The sequence below is a fragment of the Condylura cristata genome, unplaced genomic scaffold (genome assembly GCF_000260355.1).
Source record: "Condylura cristata isolate star-nosed mole 26May11 unplaced genomic scaffold, ConCri1.0 scaffold00017, whole genome shotgun sequence".
Classification (NCBI taxonomy): Eukaryota; Metazoa; Chordata; class Mammalia; order Eulipotyphla; family Talpidae; genus Condylura; species Condylura cristata.
The window spans coordinates 7367844-7376861 of record NW_004567118.1 but is presented as its reverse complement, the minus strand read 5'-3'; positions in this window follow the sequence as shown (position 1 = coordinate 7376861).

The window sequence follows — 9018 nt, the reverse complement described above, 5'->3', positions numbered from 1 at the left end:
ACTCAAGACCCTGGAGCGGCCACATTCAAGCCACAGCCCTGAAGGGAAGGTGTCACTTGCATAGAAACTCAGAATGTCTTAGAATTTTACATATGTGTATGTCTACACAAGTGCTCCTGAATATGTCAAGCTGGTAGTTTCATTTTCTGTAAAAATGGGCCACAGTTCTCTTTCTACTCTTGAAGCTGTCCATACACAGGGTCTAGTGTCCTGGGCCTCATTAAACTAAAAGTGTTCCCCAAACGGGGAAGGAGAAGGTAGCACTTCCAGCTGCGCTTTGCTGGAGGGGTGTGAGGTGTGGTGATCCCCAATTTCACTTCTTGCCCTCCATAGATTTTATTTTTTAAGAGATTTATTTATTTATGCATCTAGAACTGGGTACAGGCCAGAGGTGCAGGGGCGGTGAGAAGATTCACCAGAGACCGGGTGGGAAGCATAACAGGCAGATGGCCGAAGTACACTGCTGAGGGGAGCAGCATGTGGGTCACCTCCAGGGTGGGGATCGAACTCATGCTGAAGTGGCTTTAGCTTCTCAGTGCTGTGCTTTTACCCACTGTGCCACCAGGGAGGGCCTGCCCTCCATGGACTTTATATAGGCGTATGAGATTCAGCAGATATACAGGCTATTGCACTAAATTTGAATTTCAGGTAAACAACACATAATTTTTTATATCCCATGTAATACTTGGAACATGTAATACTTGGAATATGCTTATACTAAGATTAATTCATGCAGTATTTGAGACATACCAAACAATTATGTGTTTATCTGAAATTCAAATTCAGCGGGTGCTATCTGGCACACTGTTTGGTGGCATAAGTCATTATTATGCATGTTCTCAAGCGTCCCTCCCTTCCTAGAAGAAAGAAGTCACTCTCAGATGCATCACGGCCTGCAGCTCCACACAGAGAGCTTCCAGGTCCTTTTGTTCAGGGTCAAATATTTCATTTCTCTGCGTCTAAGGGTGGTGCAAGTCCAGATATGGTCAGCAGGGGGCGCCATTTTCCTAAACTAGATCCCTAATTGGGTTTCAGGGGCCTCAGGAAAGGGAAGGGGATCTAAATTTCTATTTGTGCTTCTGTCTCCTCTCTGGAGCTCACTTGTCCCCACTCCACCACCCTGTCAGTTAACTCTCTGAAACAAGAATCTCATTCTCTCTCTTCACTCCTTAAGCCACTTCCAAAACTCCATGGTTACCTTCCTAATGAGGCATAAAAGCCCTTCAGGATTCTTCTGGACCCCACCCCCCATCCCCAACACACACACACTCCCACAAATATCTGCCGGTTCCCCTGACCCATAGTGACTGTCATGCCTCAGCGGTCACGGTCCCCTCAGCTTGGCATTCCTTTCACCACCTGTGTCTAAGGACTCCATGCATTCACACATTCCACAGTGAATGTTGGGGCCATGTTTGAGGCACTACTGTGCGCTGGGGATGCTGTGGAGAAGGCGGCCCCGTGAAAACTTTCCTTTCTCACCTCACAGTGTGTGGAGGGGAGAAGTGACAAAAAAGCCATCAAATCAACAAGATACTTAGACCAGTTTCAAGGGCACATGATTGGTGTTCTTCCAGCAGAATAGATGGCTCCCCGCCTTTGGGTCCTCAGACAACTCTTCATTTTAACAGTCCCAAGCACTACACTACAAATCACAGGCAACAGGGGTGAAAGCACCCAGCAGGTTTAATTCAGCAGGGAAGGAAGGCTTGGCATTGTGACAGACTAAGGGGTCATGGCCCATCTATAAGGGAACAGTAACTTTTCATCTCTCCAGTCTTGTAACAGCTTATTTAAAAAAAAAAAAGGGGGGGTGGATCCCAAGTCTTGCAAGATCTTATTAAAAAAAAATAGAATAATCATTGTTATGTGAACTGTCCCAATTTTGAAAATTCTCTGCCAGGGCCCTCCCTGGTGGTGCAGCGGGTTAAAGCACAGCACTACAAAACTAAAGCCACTTCAGCATGAGTTCGATTCCGCCCCGGAGGTGACCCACATGGCACAGCAGACCTCTCCTGACCCGCCCGCTGCTCCCCTCAGCAGTGTACTTCATCAGTCAGCCTGTTCTGCTCCCTGTTTTTGGTGAATCCTCTCACTGCCCCTGCACCTCTGGCCTGTACTCCAGCTCTGTATGCAAAAATAAATAAATCTTTAAAAAATAATTCTCTGCCAACTAAACTATGCATGTCTCTAGGTCATATTTGGCCTCTAGCCATCAATCTGTCAGCCACCCAATTGAAGTGCCCTGTATCACTGTCTGCATCTGACTAGGACTTATGTATACTTTCTTCCCCAAGACAATGTATGTTTCTTTAGCCCCTAACCAGTGACTACTGGCACATGGTAGGCGCCAGTCAAATCTCAACAAATGTAGAAGTCTAGAAAGGGGGGCGGGGGCCAGAGGGAGGAAAGAGACAAACTGGGAACAACAGTTTGTTGATGGAAGTTATTACTACTGCTTTGGGTGTGGGACAGATGGAACAAGAAAGCCTGAAACAATTTCTTGCTGAGTGTACATGTGTGCATGAGTGTGAGTTCCCATGTCAGCAGGTGTGACAGCTGGAAAATGTTTCTAAAAACCATGGGCTTCTTTCCTGGTGGGCTTCCAAACCATCCCTCCCCTTTCTTGGTGGATGACGGGAGGGGGGTGGGGGAGTGGGGAAAAGAATGCAGGGCCCACCGTGGACTGCCTGGTTCCCTTCCAGGACCTGTAGTGCTGGCGTGGAGATCAGAAAGAGCTTATACAGGCTTTTGGCACCAACTGATACAGCCTCAGGGGAAGGTGTCTGGCAGCTGCTGCCACCCACCGCTTACCCACTAGAGTGCCCACTGCATAGCAAGCCGTTGCGAGGGTCACAGGAAAATGCTTGCTCTTCTCACTTGCCCAAAGTGAGAGAGTCAAAATAACCCTCCACCCTGCAATGGGGGCTGAAAATGCTCAAGTTAAAGAGAAGTACGGGGGTGGCTTAGACTCCCCCTCGCAGCCTCCTCTCCCCCTGGACAGAGCAGGAGGTTGACTTCTGGAGCAGCCTGCTGATCTCTGCTAATGGTGTGCTGTCCTTTGTTGTCAAGAGAGGCTGTGCCTTGCGCCCACACGGAGAAGCCCATATGCATCCTTGCCGCCCCAATGAATAAGGACACATCTTTGGAAAATAGACAGCTGAGGCTTAGAAAGATGATTCTGTCTGATTTTCAGCAGAAGTAACTACATCATTCAGGCATCAGAGCCTCCATCTTGATTCTGACATTTCTTGTGAGGCCTGTTAAACGTCACTTTCTGAATGGGAGAGGGTGCAGAGTGTCGGGACAGCCTCAAGTACAGCAGAGTCACTCTATAAACTGGTCTATGGACATTTCTGGCCTATGACTCGCTCTCTGATGAGAGGCATCTTGAAAGCCAAAGCCGCCTCCATCCTCCAGGGTGCTTCTTGCTCCTTCCCAGCACCTGACCAGTCAGAAGCTTTGAAGCAAAGCTTTCCAGGAAGCGACCTCTCCCACAGCAGTGCTGACTCAGCCCAGACTCCAAGCTCCAGTCCCTGTTCCAGAGTAGCCAGCACAGGCAGAGGCAGGGATCTGGGCTCGGGCACAACACGAGGCTGTGGGTGGGGAATTGTGTGTAGAGACAGTGGGACCTGGGGCCTGATGGTTTAAGCTTTTGCTAAGGGAGAAGGGAAGGTGATTCAGCTGTTGCCGAGTCCTCTGGATTCCAGCACCCTTTGACAAAACCTATCTTTTTATCTATCAACTCCCAGGGTCAGGGATGGTGGCCAATTCAGTAGGTCCAGACTGAGAATATCCCTCAGTGAGTTCCCTGGCCTCATTGGCCTTACAGGAGTGGGCGTGAGCCCTTGTCTCGGGGGCCTCCTCTTGAGTTTGCCACATCCTCCCACTTGGGTTCAAGGAGAACCCTGTGCTCCCTCTCTTCTCTTCATTCTCACAAATTCCTGTGACTCCTTCCCTCTCTGCTGCTTCCGGCCTGCCTGCCCTTCCTGTGGCCCTTCATTGTCATTTTCCTTCTCCACACTCCTCTTTTTTCTCTCCATGGCTCTGATGATGACCCCTCCCTGGCACAGGCCCTGGACATGCTGCCCACCCTGCTGGGCCACTCTCCTCGTCTCTGACACTTCCGTCCAATTACCTGTCTGGCCAGGCTCATTGGAACCTCCCCACCCCCGCTCCCTGACCACTTCTAGTGATGCTATCACCCACGATTAATTTCCATCTGGAGATGGAAAGCTACGCTGGGGGAGCTGGGAGCTGTTTGGAAATCCATTCTGTGTGGTGCTCTGAGGGCCGCAGCAGCATAAGAGAATTGCGGGGCAAGGACATCATTTCCTAGACCATTAAGGACTTCAGGATCTAGTTTTAACGACAGCAGGATCAAAAGCTTTTTTGGAACCAGTCAGTCTTTCAAAACACCGACCCAGGGATGGGAGGACGCAAGGCCTCTGCCTGAGAAAACAAAGCCGTGACTCAGGGGCATCGCAGGTGCCTCCTTGCTCATCCACGTTCCTGAGGTGACTCTTTGGCTTGGGAATCAACGTTGATACTTTTCCAACATAGATAAAAATAGAGCTCATAAATGCTATCCCGGGCACTTTCTGATAAGGTGGCCTTTTAAGGGAAGACTGGGCTCCTAGAGAGGCGTGAGTCAAGAAAAGAAGCCTCTGGAGAGGATGGTCAGGATTCTCACGGGCAGCGCCCAGCCTGTAGCCAAAGAATGGATGCACGACGGGGAAGCTGCTGGAGCCTTCTGCGCCCGAAATGACAGGATTCCAGCTCCTGAGAGGAATGTTTATTTCACTCACTCATTCATTTACTCACCACACAAGCACGTATCCAAATACCTGTTCTGGGCTCTGAAAGCTGCTTGATGCTGGAAGCATGATGAGGAAAAGGAAAAGCAAGTCCCTGCTTCTGAGGTGCTTGTCCTGTAGTGAGGGGCCCAGAGAGGGACTCTGGCAGTCTACAAGGAGGGAGTGTGTGGGAGGAGAAAGATGGCGGACCTAGCTCGGGGTCAAGGGACACATACCGCTTCCTGATGGAACAGATGGGTAAATTGAAGCCTAAAGAATCAGAGAGAATTCATCAGGGAAAGAAGGGTGGGGGCAGGGAAAGGTGTGGAGAAGACTATTCTGGGAAGAGACAACAGCGTGTACAAAAAGAGAACTTGGTTAGTTCAGGGAATTGAAAGTCGTTCTGTGTATGACTGGACTGGGAACCATATTGTTCAGTGGGGTGGGGAGAATAAAAACTCCTAGAGACAAAGGCACAGGTCCCTGGTAAAGACTCTTTCTGCCCTTATTAGGACATTTGCCCTTTCTCTTGCAGGCAGTGAGGAACCATGGCAGAGTGGTATGCAAAAATGACTGCACACGATTGGCATCTGGGAAAGCTTACTCTGGCTCCAGAGCAAAGAATGAACCAGGAGGGCCAAGGCCAGAGGCTGGGAGGTTGGTGGGGAGGCTGCTGTGATCCAGAGAAGAATTGGGGAAGAGTCTGTGACGATGGAAGAAAGTGTGCAAAAGTGGGAGGTAGCTGAAATATAAAGTTGCTAGAACCAGGCGTGGAATTAGAAGTGGGTTTGACTAGAAGTCAGGAGAACTCCCCACTTGGTGAGAAAACACTGCAAGAAGTGCTCATTTTGCATCTGGTGAAGATGATGGTGAACTGGGGAAATCAAACTGCAGATATCCAGGTTATGGGTTTGGAGCTCAAGAGACGCTTGACTCACGGGCAGATTTGGAATATTCTTTAGCAGATGGGTGGCCATGGAGCCAGAAGAGTGAATGGGTGATGTCAAAGCAAGTGAGGATGGAGGGGAAAAGAGAGGAACTAAATAGAATCCAAGGAAAGCAGTATTCAAAGTACACCCCCTCTCCCCCCCCACCCAAAAGAAAAAAGCCAAAAGGAAACGGAGAAGGAACAACTAGGGAGATAGAAGGAAACCAAGAGTAAGGTCTTCTCTGGCCAAGAGCTTCCTGACTCTTCTTTCTCTGGGGAATTCACTCCTTCATGTTCTCAAACTTGTGCTTTGGGTCCTAGGGGAGAGATCTGACTGGCTCCGCCTAACACTCCTGACCCACCTCCACTGGCCCTTTGTACTCCGGTCATACTCCGGTCATACTCCGGTCACACTCATTTTCCCTGAGTTCATGAAAAACCCTTTACTATCTCTGTCCTAAGGCTCTTAATCTGTCTGCATAGCTATTCTTCCTCATTCCCCTTCTCTGCATCCTCTGCCTGCTAACCTTCTACTGATGCATCCAACCTTGGCTCAAGCCTTCTCTGACCTTCCAGGCTAGACCAGGGCTTTCTGTCATTCATTCATTCATTCATTCATTCATTCATTCATTCATTCATTCATTCAGTATTTACTAAGCACTCTCTGCCCACACACTGCACTGTGCTGAATGTTGGCACATTACGGTCAATAAAACAGATGGGCCCCCGTGGCTCTGACAGTTGAGAAGGGGAGACTGATAATGAATAAGTAATACTTAAAATGATTACAAATGAGAGTTTGTAACAGAAGTAAACAATAAAAAATGGAAGTGAACATGAGTAAGACTAGATTCTGGACAGGCTGGAGTGAGTGGTCAGAGAAGGTTCCTGTTTGTAAAATTAAGCTGAGACCTGAAAGAAGAGGCAGAACCAGCTAGGTAAAGAGCTAGGATCAACGTGTTTCTGGACGAAGGAATAGTAACAGCAAAGGCCTGTGGAAAAAAGGAGTTTGATAGGTTCTAGAAATTGACAGATGCTGAGGAGCTGAAGTGAAGACAGGGAAAAGGCACACAAGATTCAGTTGAATATGAGACTCTTGTAGGCAGTAGTGTGAAGTTTGAATTAATCTTGGTGTAACAGGAAGCCATTCAAAGGTTTTAACTAGGGGTGCAGCATAATTGGACTAAAGTTTCAATGAGGTTGTCCTGGTATTGAGTGAAGAATAGATTGAGGGATGAAGAGAATTAGGAAGGTCCATTTGCTGTGGTTCAAGCAAAAGAGAAAAAGGGACACTTGAATGGAACTTGGGGGGATACTCTGATAAAAGAACTTAAGGGGAATTTCTGATGAAAAGGGGAGTCAAGGGCCCTCCCTGGTGACACAAAGGGTTGAAGTGCAGCACTGTGAAGCTATTCATAGTCACTGTAGCCACTGCAGTGCAAGTTCGATCCCCAGCCAGGGAGGTGACCCACATGGCGCAGCAGACCTCGGCTGTCTCACCTGCTGCTCCCCTCAGCAGTGTATTTCAGTCAGTATGCCTGTTCTGCTCCCCACTGTGTCTCTGGTGAAGTCTGCCACCCCCTGCACCACTGGTCTGTACCCCAGCTCTTGTATGCATAAATAAATAAATAAATCTTAAAAGATAAAGAAAAGAGGAGTCAGGACAATGCTTTGTTTCTGTCCTGCCTCAGTGGAAAGAGTGGACCAGCTTAGCTTGACCTGCCCTGCCCAGCCCCACTTGTCTCCCAGCCCCTTTTCCTTGGAGCCTGAGAGTGAATCTTCAGCAGCTCAGCATGAGAGGTAAGTACCATTTGAAAACCACTAGGTTGAAGAATTTCATGGCCCCTTCCAGTTTGGAAATTTTTAAATTCTAAAGAGAAAACTCTCTGTAAATAGGGACATTTCTCTTTCTTTGATTTCTCCTGCAGTTACCTTGGTAAAGCTCTGTACCCAGAGAACATTCAGCAGGTGCTAGTTGACTGTTCACTTTGGCACAGACCTCCCATAATTGAATTTTAGATTAAATTCCTTTTTTAAAATAGGATTCTAATGTAGAGTAAACTTTCCATTGAAATCAATTCACCTTGATAAAGTAGAACCATGGCAAAGATAATCTAAAGTTGTAAAATCCAAAGTAATTTCTATTTGAATTGAGGCAGAGGAAAACATATATTTTTGCTAAACTCATTATCTACATTTAGGCAAGTGTTATTTTAAGGCAAAAGCCAACAGGGAGTGGATCAACTCCATTCAGCATAGGACCCCCCCCCCAAAAAAAGCCACTGAAAATAATTCATAACTGTGAATACAATCTATATTTTAGAATCTTTGTTGAAAACAAATATTAACCCTCTAAAACTTATTTGAAGCTATGACTTCAGGTCATTTTTAGCCCTGTTTTAAAGATAAATGAGATGGAAATGGAGTTGTATTGCTAGTCCAAAACAAAAATCAAAGAAAAGCTAGAACTCAAACTTGCCATCTCCTCGTCCCTCTGTCCTACGGCTTCTCCTTTGCCTGGGCCTTCACTCTTTAGATGTTTTTTAGACATTTCTCCAGGTTAAAAACTCAGAACTTCAATAATTGTAAGAACATTGATCAAACCCTCAGGTGAACACACTATGCCAAACCATTTTGAATAACAAAATGCCGATTACACACGAAGCACGTTTGAACAAATACCCCACATGCACATGGTGCTGCTGGTTACCTGGATGAAAGGCCCATTTCACAGCTCAGGGGGGAGGGCTGGTTAGTCAGTATCTGATCCACTTCTTTTGGTGACGACTCCCCTGTGGTGGGCAGTGTCAGAAAGAGTGACAAATATGTAGTGTGGCAACAAGACCTTTCCTCATTGTTCCCCATATTGGACAGGGCCCAGGGTGTGGCCTAGGATTGGCCAACTGGGGGCTGCTGTCTGGGTTTTGGTATGCAGCCTGAGGCAGGGAGACAGAAGGAAGGTTACACATTCTGGGAGGTGGTCACAGCAGTGGCCTGGTCTGGCTGGTGGTAGCACTTTGTGGCAGTGCTCACCCATCAGACGACTGGCCAAGATGTGCTGCTAAAGAGGATTGTTCTTCTTCCACTAGCCTTTGATTTCAGGTGAATTTTCAAGTCTGCTTCTGCAACTCCTAGCAGTTCTTAGAGCCAGAGACGTTTCTTCAGTGAATTTCAGTGTTGGATGATGTAACCAGAGTTAGTGCAGTTCTTGCAACACTGACCCTGACTGATCTATTAGAGGAAATAAACTCCAAGCTTGCTTAGAGTGGCACTGTTCTGGCTGAAGAGTCAGAT